Raw genomic sequence first — 14,911 nt, 5'->3', positions numbered from 1 at the left:
AACATGATAAAGCACCAGAAGACCAAGGTGTTATATCTTTACAAATGTAAACTAGATTATTGACTCTAGTGCAAGTGGGAGACTGTTGGAGATATGCCCAAGAGGCAATAATAAAATAGTTATTATAATATATCTTTGTGTTTATGATAATGTTTGCATACCATGCTAAAATTGTATTATCCGAAACATTGATACATGTGTGTTATGTAAACAACAAGGAGTCCCTAGTAAGCCTCTTGTATAACTAGCTTGTTGATTAATAGATGATCATGGTTTCATGATCATGAACATTGGATGTTATTAATAACAAGGTTATGTCATTGAGTGAATGATATAATGGACACACACCCAAATAAGCGTAGCATAAGATCATGTCATTAAGTTCAGCTTGCTATTAGCTTCTGATACATAGTTACCTAGTCCTTCGACCATGAGATCATGTAAATCACTTATACCGGAAGGGTACTTTGATTACATCAAACGCCACTGCGTAAATGGGTGGTTATAAAGATGGGATTAAGTATTCGGAAAGTATGAGTTGAGGCATATGGATCAAGAGTGGGATATTGTCCATCCCGATGACAGATAGATATACTCTAGGCCCTCTCGGTGGAATGTCGTCTGATTAGCTTGCAAGCATATGAATGGTTCATAAGAGATGATATACCACGGTACGAGTAAAGAGTACTTGTCAGAGACGAGGTTGAATGAGGTATAGAGATACCGATGATCAAACCTCGGACAAGTAAAATATCGCGTGACAAAGGGAATCGGTATCGTATGTAAATGGTTCAATTGATCACTAAGTCATCGTTGAATATGTGGGACCATTATGGATCTCCAGATCCCGCTATCGGTTATTGGTCGGAGAGAGGTCTCAACCATGTCTGCATAGTTCGTGAACCGTAGGCTGACACACTTAAGGTTTGATGTCGTTTAAGTAGAATATGGAATGGAGTTCGAAGTTTTGTTCGGAGTCTCGGATGGGATCCAGGACATCACGAGGAGGTCCAGAATGGTCCGGAGAATAGGATTCATATATAGGAAGTCACCTTCCAAGTTTGGAAAATGATCCGGTGAATTTATGGAAGGTGGTTTCTAGATTTATCCGGAATAAATCACTATAGAAGGTGGAGTCCCGGTTGGACTCCACCAACCCTAACTTGCCCACCAAGTGGGACGGTGGAGTCCATGGTGGACTCCACCTCCTTGGCCGGCCAAGCAAGGGGCGAAAGGGGAGAGTCCCAACCCACTAGGTTTCGTCCATATGGCAGTTTTTTAATTGGGGTCTTATTCGAAGACTTGGGCAACCCTAGATGTGTTCCACCTATATATATGCTTGGGACGGTAAAGCACACGTCCGTTGGGAACCCCAAGAGGAAGGTATGATGATTACAGCTGCGAGTTTTCCCTCAGTAAGAAACCAAGGTTATCGAACCAGTAGGAGATGAAGACCACGTGAAGGTTGTTGGTGAAGGAGTGGTGTGGCGCAACACCAGGGATTCCGGTGCCAACGTGGAACCTGCACAACACAATCAAACTACTTTGCCCCAACTTAACAGTGAGGTTGTCAATCTCACCGGCTTGCTGAAAACAAAGTATTAAACGTATGGTGTGGAAAATGATGTTTGCTTGCAGAAAACAAAAGAGAACAATGATTGCAGTAGGTTGTATTTCAGATGTAAAACAATGGACCGGGGTCCACAGTTCACTAGTGGTGTCTATCCAATAAGATAAATAACATGTTGGGTAAACAAATTACAGTTGGGCAATTGACAAATAGAGAGGGCATAACAATGCACATACATATCATGATGACTACTATGAGATTTACTTAGGGCATTACGACAAAGAACATAGACCGCCATCCAGCATGCATCTATGCCTAAAAAGTCCACCTTCGGGTTAGCATCCGCACCCCTTCTAGTATAAGTTGCAAACAACAGACAATTGCATTAAGTACTGTGCGTAATGTAAACAATACAAATATCCTTAGACAAAGCATTGATGTTTTATCCCTAGTGGCAACAGCACATCCACAACCTTAGGGGTTGCTGTCACTCCCCCAGATTCAATGGAGACATGAACCCACTATCTAGCATAAATACTCTCTCTTGGAGTCACAAGTATCAACTTGGCCAGAGCCTCTACTAGCAACGGAGAGCATGCAAGATCATAAACAACACATATATGATAGATCAATAATAAGCTTGACATAGTATTCCATATTCATCGGATCCCAACAAACACAACATGTAGCATTACAAATAGATGATCTTGATCATGATAGGCAGCTCACAAGATCTAAACATGATAGCACAAGAGGAGAAGACAACCATCTAGCTACTGCTATGGACCCGTAGTCCAAGGATGAACTACTCACGCATCAGTCCGGAGGTGGGCATGGTGATGTAGAGCCCTCCGGTGATGATTCCCCTCTCCGGCAGGGTGCCGGAGGAGATCTCCTGAACCCCCCGAGTTAGGGTTGACGGCGGCGGCATCTCTGGAACTGTTCTGGTATTCTGGCTCTCGGTGCTAGGGTTTTCGGGGACGAAGGAATAAATAGGCGAAGGGGCAGAGTCGGGGGAGCCAGGGGGCTCCCTCCCCACATCACGGCGCGGAGGGCCCCACAGCCGCGCCGCCCTATGGTGTGGGCCCCCTGCTGGCCTTCCTCGACTCTTCTTCGGTCTTCTGGAACACTCCGTGGAAAATAGGTCCGTGGGCTTTTGTTTCGTCCAATTCCGAGAATATTTGTAAACTAGCTTTTCTGAAATAAAAAACAGCAGAAAACAGGAACTGGCACTGCGGCATCTTGTTAATAGGTTAGTCCCAGAAAATGCATAAAAACATTATAAAGTGTGAATAAAACATGTAGGTATTGTCATAAAACTAGCATGGAACATAAGAAATTATAGATACGTTGGAGACGTATCAAGCATCCCCAAGCTTAGTTCCTACTCGCCCTCGAGTAGGTAAACGATAAAAAGAATAATTTCTGAAGTGACATGCTACCAACATAATCTTGATCAACACTATTGTAAAGCATATGAGATGAATGAAGTGACTCAAAGCAATGGTCTATAGTTTGCTAACAAAAAGATAATGACTAAACAACTGAATCATATAGCAAAAACTTTTCATGAATAGTACTTTCAAGACAAGCATCAAAAAGTCTTGCATAAGAGTTAACTCATAAAGCAATAGATTCTTAATACAAGGTTTGGAAGCAACACAAAGGGAGATTTAAGTTTCAGCAATTGCTTTCAACTTTCAACATGCATATCTCATGGATAATTGTCAACACAAAGTAATATAATAAGTGCAATAAGTAAGCATGTAAGAATCAGTGCACACAGTTGACACAAGTGTTTGCTTCTAAGATAGAAAGAAGTAGGTAAACTGACTCAACATAAAGTAAAAGAAAGGCCCTTCGCAGAGGGAAGCAGGGATTAAATCATGTGCTAGAGCTTTTCAAGTTTTGAAATCATATAGAGAGCATAAAAATAAAGTTTTGAGAGGTGTTTGTTATTGTCAACGAATGGTAGTGGGCACTCTAACCCCCTTGTCAAACAGACTTTCAAAGAGCGGCTCCCATGAAGGACGTTATCTCTACCAGCAAGGTAGATCACCCCTCTTCTCTTTTGTTTACACATGTATTTTTGTTTTATTTATAGATGACACTCCTCCCAACCTTTTGCTTTCACAAACCATGGCTAACCGAATCCTCGGGTGCCTTCCAACATTTCACATACCATGCAGGAGTGTCTATTGCAAAATTAAGTTGCTTACTGATAAATCAGGGCAAAACATGTGAAGAGAATTATTAATGAAAGTTAATTAATTGGGGCTGGGCACCCCGTTGCCAGCTCTTTTCGCAAAATTATTGGATAAGCGGATGTATATGCCACTACTCCATTGGTGAAAGTATGCCCAACAAAATTGAAAGATAGAACACCACATACTTCCTCATGAGCTATAAAGCATTGACACAAATAAGGAGTAATAAAGTTTTGAATTGTTTAAAGGTAGCACATGAAGTATTTACTTGGAATGGCAGAAAAAAACCACATAGTAGGTAGTTATGGTGGACACAAATGGCATAAGTTTTGGCTCAAGGTTTTGGATGCACGAGAAGTATTCCCTCTCAGTACAAGGCTTTGGCTAGCAAGGTTGTTTGAAGCGAACACAAGTATAAACCGGTACAGCAAAACTCACATAAGAACATATTGCAAGCATTATAAGACTCTACACTATCTTCCTTGTTGCTCAAACACTTTTACCAGAAAATATCTAGACCTTAGAGAGACCAATCATGCAAACCAAATTTCAGCAAGCTCTACGGTAGTTCTCCACTAATAGGTTTAAACTACATGATGCAAGAGCTTAAACATGATCTACTTGAGAGCTCAAAACAATTGCCAAGCATCAAATTATTCAAGACAATATACCAATTACCACATGAAGCATTTTCTGTTTCCAACCAAATATCAATAAGTACTGCAGCTTTTAGCTTTCGCCACAAACATGAAAAATAAAACGAAGAACACAAGTGTTCAAATGAAAAAGTGGAGCGTGTCTCTCTCCCACACAAGCATGTTAGGATCCGATTTATTCAGAGAATGAAAATAACAAAACGAAAATAAAAGCACACAGATGCTCCAAGTAAAGCACATAAGATGTGACGGAATTAAAATATAGTTTCACTAGAGGTGACCTTATAAGTTGATGAAGAAGGGGATGCCTTGGGCATCCCCAAGCTTAGACGCTTGAGTCTTCTTGAAATATGCAGGGATGAACCACGGGGGCATCCCCAAGCTTAGACTTTTCACTCTTCTTGATCATATTATATCATCCTCCTCTCTTGATCCTTGAAAACTTCCTTCACACCAAACTCAAAGCAATCTCATTAGAGGGTTAGTGCATAATAAAAAAAATCACATGTTCAGCAAGGACACAATCATTCCCAACACTTCTGGACATTACCCAAGGCTACTGAAATTTAATGGAGCAAAGAAATCCACTCAAACACAGTAAAAGAGGCAATGCAAAATAAAAGGCAGAATCTGTCAAAATAGAACAGTCCGTAAAGATGAATTTTTTCGAGGCACTTAACATGCTCAGATGGAAAAGATCCAGTTGAACGAAAGTTGCGTACATATCTGAGGATTACGCATGAATTTTTTCAGGATTTTACAAGTTTTCTACAGAGAGAAAAGCTCGAATTCGTGACAGCTAAAAATCTGTTTCTGCGCAGAAATCCTAATCTAGTATCAACTTTCTATCAAAGACTTTACTTGGCACAACAATGCAAGAAAATAAAGATACAAAGGTATTGCTACAGTAGTAACAAGCACCTTAACTCAAATATAAAACAAAAATTGCAGAAATAAAATAATGGGTTGTCTCCCATAAGCGCTTTTCTTTAACGCCTTTCAGCTAGGCGCAGAAAGTGTAAATCAAGTAACATCAAGAGAAGAAGCTTCAACATCATAATTTTCCTTAAAAACACAACTTGTCGCAAAAGGTATCTTAGATGCTCCATTATCTAAATTTCCCATAGTGGTACTAAGGGTTTTATCAATTTTAAGCTCATAATGATTCTTTGGTTTTGGCATCTTAGGGACATACATGAACTTTTGCTCCTTACCCACATAAGCTTTCTCCTTAAACTTAAGAGAAGAAAAAGTTGAACCCAAGGTTCCCATAGCTTCTTCAAGTTCACCGATCCCATGGGTTTGATTATCATGGATAGCACAAGTTTCTAAGACAGCAATTCTTTCATTAATTCCTCCTAAGGATTTATCAAGTTTATCAATATTATCAAGTAATATTCCCAATTTAGTCTCAACACTTGGAAGATTTTTCTCTATGGCCTCCAACTTTTTCATGACATCCTCAAGAGAGATTTCAATTTTAGCTTCATTAACAGGTGGTATTCCAACTAGACTCTCAATGATGCAACTAGCTTCTAAAGCAGGAGTACCTAGGAAATTACCCCCTGTAAGAGTATCAAGAACATACATATTCCAGCTAGAGATACCAACATAAAAGTTCCTAAGGAGGATAATAGTGGAATGTTTCTTAGTACACCTATGATGAGCATCATTAATTCTATACCAAGCATCTTTAAAACTTTCTCCCCTTGTTGCTTAAACGAACGAACTTCAACTTCAGGACTACTCATTTTAGCAATTAAAATAAATAAAGCAAAACCGAATTAAATAAAGTAAAGCAAGTAACTAATTTTTTGTGTTTTTGATATAAAGAAAGCAAACAAGACAGAAAATAAAATAAAGCAAGACAATAAACAAAGTAAAGAGATTGGGTGTGAGAGACTCCCCTTGCAGCGTGTCTTGATCTCCCTGGCAACGGCGCCAGAAAAGTAGCTTCTTGTGACGGTAAAGCACACGTCCGTTGGGAACCCCAAGAGGAAGGTATGATGAGTACAGCAGCGAGTTTTCCCTTAGTAAGAAACCAAGGTTATCGAACCAGTAGGAGATGAAGACCACGTGAAGGTTGTTGGTGAAGGAGTGTAGTGCGGCGCAACACCAGGGATTCTGGTGCCAACGTGGAACCTGCACAACACAATCAAACTACTTTGCCCCAACTTAACAGTGAGGTTGTCAATCTCACCGGCTTGCTGAAAACAAAGGATTAAACGTATGGTGTGGAAAATGATGTTTGCTTGCAGAAAACAAAAGAGAACAATAATTGCAGTAGGTTGTATTTCAGATGTAAAACAATGGACCGGGGTCCATAGTTCACTAGTGGTGTCTCTCCAATAAGATAAATAACATGTTGGGTAAACAAATTACAGTTGGGCAATTGACAAATAGAGAGGGCATAACAATGCACATACATATCATGATGACTACTATGAGATTTACTTAGGGCATTACGACAAAGAACATAGACCGCCATCCAGCATGCATCTATGCCTAAAAAGTCCACCTTCGGGTTAGCATCCACACCCCTTCCAGTATTAAGTTGCAAACAACAGACAATTGCATTAAGTACTGTGCGTAATGTAAACAATACAAATATCCTTAGACAAAGCATTGATGTTTTATCCCTAGTGGCAACAGCACATCCACAACCTTAGGGGTTGTTGTCACTCCCCCAGATTCAATGGAGACATGAACCCACTATCTAGCATAAATACTCTCTCTTGGAGTCACAAGTATCAACTTGGCCAGAGCCTCTACTAGCAACGGAGAGCATGCAAGATCATAAATAACATATATGATAGATCAATAATCAACTTGACATAGTATTCCATATTCATCGGATCCCAACAAACACAACATGTAGCATTACAAATAGATGATCTTGATCATGATAGGCAGCTCACAAGATCTAAACATGATAGCACAAGAGGAGAAGACAACCATCTAGCTACTGCTATGGACCCGTAGTCCAAGGATGAACTACTCACGCATCAGTCCGGAGGCGGGCATGGTGATGTAGAGCCCTCCGGTGATGATTCCCCTCTCCGGCAGGGTGCCGGAGGAGATCTCCTGAACCCCCCGAGTTAGGGTTGACGGCGGCAGCGTCTCTGGAACTGTTCTGGTATTCTGGCTCTCGGTGCTAGGGTTTTCGGGGACGAAGGAATAAATAGGCGAAGGGGCAGAGTCGGGGGAGCCAGGGGGCTCCCTCCCCACATCACGGTGCGGGGGGGCCCCACAGTCGCGCCGCCCTATGGTGTGGGCCCCCTGCTGGCCTTCCTCGACTCTTCTTCGGTCTTCTGGAACACTCCGTGGAAAATAGGACCGTGGGCTTTTGTTTCGTCCAATTCCGAGAATATTTGTAAACTAGCTTTTCTGAAATCAAAAACAGCAGAAAACAGGAATTGGCACTGCGGCATCTTGTTAATAGGTTAGTCCCAGAAAATGCATAAAAACATTATAAAGTGTGAATAAAACATGTAGGTATTGTCATAAAACTAGCATGGAACATAAGAAATTATAGATACGTTGGAGACGTATCAATATACATGAGGAGAGTGAGGGGGGCGGCCACTCCAAGCCATGAGTTGGCCGCACCACCTTTGCCCTTTTGAGGCCGGCGCCCATAGCCCCCTCTCCCCAAACCCTAGCCTCCCCTCCTCCACATACAACTCCTGCATCGCATAGGCGAAGCCCTGCCGGAGTTCTCCACCACCACCGCCACCACGCCGTCATGCTGCCGGGATTCCGAGGAGGATCTACTACTTCCGCTGCCCGCTGGAACGGGGAGGAGGACGTCGTCTTCATCAACACCGAACGTGTGACCGAGTACGGAGGTGCTGCCTGTTTGTGGCACCGTCAAGATCTTCTACGCGCTTTTGCAAGCGGCAAGTGATCGACTACATCCACCACGAGATCTAATCTCGTTAGGCTTTGGAAATCTTCAAGATTTAGTCTCGTGATCCCCTCGTTGCTACCGTCTACTAGATTAGATCTTGGCTTGTGTTTTCGTTCTTGCGGTAGGAAATTTTTTGTTTTCTATGCTACGAATCCCATCAGGGTGGAGATGGGCAACCCTTGTGATGAGGTGGACATAAAGCTCTTTTACGCTGCTACCAAAATCTCCATCAGTAACGGAACCATTTCCCCTTTTTGGGATTGTCCGTGTGGCTTAATGGAAGAATCCCTAAAGATATCGCCCCCCCCCCCCCCCCCTCATGTTCGAAGCTTCCACTCGCAAGAAATAGAAAGTCAAGCAAGCCATGCACAACAATGGTTGCATATCAAAGATTGAGATGGAATTGAACTTTAACTATCCCGCATATTCACCAATACATTCAGTTATGAACATTGCTCAACACCATCCAACTTAGAGAAGAAATGGAGGACTCGATCATTTGTACTCTCACTTTTAGTGGGGAGTACTCTTCGTCTTCGGCCTACAACGTGCAACTCTTTGGAGCCACGAACTCTTGGATGAATAATATGGTGTAGAAGGCTTGGGATTCACCCCAGATAAAATTATTCGGTTGGGTAACCACTAAAAATAGGCTATGGACGGTGGACCGTCTTTAGAAGAGAGGTTGGATCAATTGCGGCATTTTCCCTATTTGCAAGCAAACCCAGGAGACGGGGGAATACCTCTTATCCTATTGTTGCTATACCAAGCACCTTTGGAGCATGTGAAACAGTGTCTAGGGCTCCATGCCATTCGGATCCATGGGTGGTCCATTGACCTCTCCATTGATGAGTGGTGGTCTTCCACAACTTACAAGGCAATGTAAAATAGGAAGGCAATGATTTCATTAACCATGCTCATTAGTCGGACAATATGGAAGGAATGAAACACAAGGGTTTTACAAAACAAGTCCGCTATGCCGCTTATTCTCCTTGAGATCATTAAGACGGGGACTAGAATTTGGTTCACCCCTGGTGCAAAAAATTTAAGTTATGTAATGTCGGAGAGTAATCCCTTTTGGTGTAACTTAAGTACCATGCTTTACCATGTCATGACACTTCTTATTTAATGCAACGAGGCTAATCTTTTGCCCCTGTTTCATAAGAAAAACAATACCGAACCCCGCTTAGCTAGGTCTTGATGAAGAGTCTTTGCCGAACTCTCATGCGAGTCAGCCATTGTCTTGCGTTGTAGGGACGAGAAAGACTCAAGGAATCTTAAAAACTAATCTAGGAAAACTAATGAAACCAGAATATATGATGTATTTAATGAATATATAAATTATTTGTCGGTCTTTTTAGGGTTCTCTGTTTTTCCTTGTGCTTATTTTGCCAATTCTAAAATTTATATTTTCATGGTGACATGTTTTAGAATATTTTGATTCTCCCAATTAATATTTATATGTTAATTTAAAAATAAATTTCCACCTTTCATGTTAACTTAATTTCTTTTATATTTTCAAAATTTTGTGTGGGCTACCAATTATTGCCCAAAATCACATTAAGCCATCATTCATCCTACTTAACATCATGGTCGGACAAATTTGAAAGCAAAAATGAGCAGGATCTTGCTTGGTGGTAAAGTTCTGCTCATTTTTGCTTTCAATTTTTTTCGTTTGAACCCAACTTGGTCCGAACAAATAATATATCTGATCTTTCTTTTATGAGCTTATTACTTAGTGGCAGCAAACACAACTCCTGCTAGAGCTTCTACACCACCATATTCAGCAAAGAAACTGCATATATTTATAAGACTTACTAAAGTAAGCACCATGATCTCCTAAAGATATTTGTGATATATGATCTCCTAAAGAGGGAGCGGTTCAAAGGTTTGTTGGTTGTTAATATCATGGAGCACTTCTCGTTCCATGGTGCTGGCGGAGAATGTCATGGATGCCGAGATATGAGGACTAGCAAGGGTGGTTTGGGTCTAGGTGGCGATGCGGAATTAACTTGGAGATTCGTGAATTGGAGCAGCGACATGCAAGTGGGGGCGACTGCAAATGAGAAGTTCATAGTCTTATCTTTCAGGGTGAAAATCCAAGGTCTGTTCTTAATTGTTTGTGATTGGCAATGTTCTTGCTAAAGGTGTTGTTTTGAGAGTGAGGACTCTCTGCGGGTGAAAACCTTAGACCTATGATCGGGCAATGATGGTGTTTGTGCACTATTTTTTTCTTGGAGACGTCGCTTATGGAGAAGCTGGACTTTTGATACTGTCATGGTGGAGTTAGTACTGTTGTTCAAGGAATAGATCACTGTAGTGGGACTTTTTTTTTGTAATTCTGCTTTCTTTTTTGGTTGTGTGCATTCGTAATGCTGCTAGGGAAATGCATTGTTGCAGAGGCTAAATTGGTATCTCCACGATATTAATATATACTTTTTGTTAAAAAAATGTCTCGATACGAAACGTGGTAATAGGTAAAGAAATAAAAAAATATGAGGGAAAAATGATTCCTAGCAGCAAGTGAGCTGCCCCGTCGAAGGGAAAATAGTAGTTGTCACCAGACTAAGAGAGGTCCTAGTAAAAGGCTCAGCGATACTCAAGACCAATGAAGCTGCACTGCCTATTCTTTAACTAAGGATCAAGTATTAGGATAATTAAAAGCAAAAATAGCATGGCCTGAATCCCTGAATTGTCAATTTGCCTGATTATATTTTCACTTCTACATTAAGAGTTCATGTTCTCACCAAACAATTCAATAAGTTCAGGTTCACTGAAACACCCATTCTGAAGAGAAGCCCATACTGAAATAGGGTCTAAACCCTGATCTGAACTGCAGTATCACATTTATGAATATTCCGGGATAAGAATATTACATGTTACAGAGTAGTGCTAGCAACATCATGGCATTCTTTATACTACGAAAGCCACATATGCACCAAGTTGATTAAGTTTTTCTTTGAGTAGAAAAATTGTAGTATAGCTATCAAATTGACTGGTTGTATAGCTTACAGAGATAGATCTAGTAATGACATTATGACAATACAAAAAAAAGAGAATGCTACTCACGAAGTTGTAGTGTATAAAATATATATTACAGTATATTCGTTGGCAGATAATTCTAGTATTTATGCACAGGGAAATAGAAAGATAGAGCGAGTAGTGACATTATGACAATACGAAAAAAAAAAATGCTACTGACAAGGCTTTAGTATATAAAATCTATATTACAGTATATACGTTGCCAAAGGAAGGACTGCGCATCATCTCTGATAATTCTAGTATTTGCACAGGGAAATGGTACTAAGCGGAGGCGTCGCTATGTACTGGTTTGTGGAGGAGTACCTCACGGTCAACAACAATGAAGTCCAACTCTTATGAGTTTTGCCGCGTCTTGATCCCTATAATTATTCCCATATGCATGTAATTCACACAAGAACTTTCCACTGATAGCCTCAGCGTGATACGTCCTTGAGCGGCGAAATCTGCATATTTGTTCCGTTGATCTACATGCAAGTATGGCTTCTTAGTGCAGAGAGGCACACACTGCAAGACAGTCGAAAGGTGAACAATGCGACTAAGAGAAACACAACACAAAGAAGGAAACAAAATAAAAAACGGGAGAATGCACTAAATTTTTCGATAAAGAGCATATATTAATATCGCGGAGATACCAATTACACCCAATCTCTGCAACAACATCATGCCCTAATAACATAAAGGATACACACAACCAAAAAAGAGAAAAATAATTACAGAAAAGAAAGGTCCCGCTACAGAGATCCACAACTTGAAGCAGCAACACTCACACCACCAAGACAACACCAGAAGCTCAGCTTCTCCATAATGACGCCTCCAAAAAGAAAACAGTGCACAAACGGTATCGTCGCCCGATCATAGATCTTAGGTTTTCACCCTGAAGAAAGTCATCTCTCTCAAAACAATGCCTTCAACAAAAACATTGATTGGCACAACCAATTAAGGCCAGACCTTAGATTTTCACCCTGAAAGATAAGACTCTGAACTTCTCCTGTGCAGTCGCCTTCGCATACCAGTCGTTGTTACAAGTCACGAACCGCCAAGTCAATTCCACCTCAGCACCAAGATCCGACCATCATAGCTATTCCATCGATCTCGGCTTGATGATCTTCTCCGCTAGCACCATGGAAAGAAAACAAGCTCCATGATATTAACAGCCAACAGAGTTTCGAAGCGCCCCCTCTAAAACCAAACGGCCAGATAAAAACATGGGTGCGTACGACCAAAACCACCCAATCCAGCAATCTTCAGGCATTATTCGCACAATGAATTTCGTCGGCAGGGCCTTCCGGAACATGACAATCCACCCGTTGAAACAAGCATCCGACAGATCTTCAAACTTGGTCCGAGAAGAATCCTAGAACCACCACCTTTATTCTTCGACGCGGACGAACAGGCCCCCACGCCGCCATCCGCCGCCCGACGACGACAAAACAGGTATGCCTTGCTAAGCCGTCGCCGCCAAGCCCATGGCGACTGCAGAGAAGAAAACTCGGCAGCAGGTTGCGATCCCCGGCCAGGAACCCAGCAGCGCTGCATGGTCCGAAGCAGAACGACCAGGCTCTCTAGGCCCAGATCGGACCCGCGCCGCCGCTAGATCGTCGCGCCGCCGCCCAACCGCCGGCGTCCCGCATCCCGTCGCCTTGTTGCCTCCTCCGCCGCGCCAAGCTCACCCGCCGCCGCACCTCCCCGCCCAGATACGCCGCCGGACTTGCCGCCTCCTCTGCCCTCCACCATTTAGTGGGTCGGGCGCTGCCACCGCAGGCGACGGCAACGGCCTGGCCGGGGCAGGCGTGGAGAAGGACGAGGTCAGGGTAGATGGATCTCCTCCGGAGGCGCCCGAGGGGGAGCGACCCGGGAGGGAGAGGCGTGGAGAGGGAGTGATGTCATAAACTAAATGACTTATGATGAGTTTACCTCTCCGTCCTCGGAGCTGCCAAAACTCCAACGAGATGTGCTTAACTGAAAAAGTCAAGCTAAACATTAGAAGAGATATTAGTGATGTACCATTAAAAAATATCATTAGTGCGGTTTTAAAAAAACAAGATCGATGAAATCAAAGATCATGTGGCCATTCAATCCATCTCCACGTATTTGTTTCCTCTTTTGCCCTTTATTTATGTATCCTTTTTCCCCTGATTACAGACCATTTGGCAAAAGAAGACAAGGTGTGGGCCAAATCTCTCTAGAACTTTGGCTATGTGGATACCGGGCCTTGTAGTAGTACTTTGGATACGGCCTTCTTTTTTCCGCCTCATTTGGGGCCCTCTTGTACATAACTTTGCTTCATTTTAAGCAACTGGTAGTGTGTTGTCTTTTACCATAAAAAAATTCACTCAAACAAGGATGGTGAAATATATAATGCATTGTGTTTTCGTTTCTCAGGAAAAATAACTGATGATGTGCAACACAAAAAGGAAAACTTGAGAATATACTGAAATGTGTGTGGGCGTGGAGTATTAGAGGAAGGTGCCAAGGCAGCCAAGAGGACGCAAGAATACAAAGCGCAAAAACTGAAGAAGTAGCGGCTAGCCTGAAATTATGTTGGCGGCGCTGGCTAGGCGACCGAGTTGGAATTTAGATAGGACAGCTTGTGAGCTAAAGCAGGTTTGTATTGCCTGAGTTGTTGTCGTCTGCGCGTTTTCACTGTTACAAAAAAGAGGAAACATTAGGGTACATATATATAGCCACTCCACTGCTTGTAATTCGGCAATTGTTGACGAGATTACAAACCTACAGTATGTGTAACTAGGCTAGCGTTGTTGTAGCAAACATTATTTTTTAGCCCTATCTTTTGCAGTTTTGCCTAGCTACTACTAGTGGAGTGAAGAAACTAATTAAAGAAGCTAGAAGGATATCTATGTATATGCATTAAAGATGGCAGCCTTTTCCATCCTCTTTTTACTAGTGGAGAGAGCACAATGGGATTGCTGCGTATGTGAAAGTACTTTGAGATTTTGATGGTGAGGGTTAAGAATTAACAGTGCCCCCACAACCTGAGGAGTTCGCCTGTGGCCTTACTAAAACAATGTAGCTATGTTCTCCAGTGTAGCAGAACATGGTATTTATATTCAGAAGTGCATGATTTCATATACGACAACTAAATTCCAATATTGCCTGGCTAATGGCGCCATAATTAGGATATGAAGAAAAGGCAGGCCCAACCAAACCCACCGCAGGAAGGAGCTAGCTAGTGTGGTAGTAATTTAGTCTGAAACAGGGAAAAGCAAGACAGAAAGCAGTGAGCACCACAACACCAGAATATACTTGCATAAAGAGCAAAGTGGCCTTGTTAGTTTATTTCCAAATGTGTCCTTACCAGATTAAGTGAAGGCTATGGATAAGCTCAATCGAACAACTAGCTAAACATTACGACAATTCTTTCTTTTTCCTTAATATACATCTACTATATGACAAGAACTGCCTGCTTGGAGGAAGATTGTTAATCAATGGTACATGAACAACCATAGCTTCATTTGGTGAGTGTAATTGCATTATCTTGCACACAGTTAAGAAATTAATCATATCG

Source organism: Lolium perenne, chromosome 1, assembly GCF_019359855.2.
Source record: "Lolium perenne isolate Kyuss_39 chromosome 1, Kyuss_2.0, whole genome shotgun sequence".
Classification (NCBI taxonomy): Eukaryota; Viridiplantae; Streptophyta; class Magnoliopsida; order Poales; family Poaceae; genus Lolium; species Lolium perenne.
The sequence above is the reverse complement of the archived record's forward strand: the minus strand, read 5'-3'. Positions refer to the sequence as shown.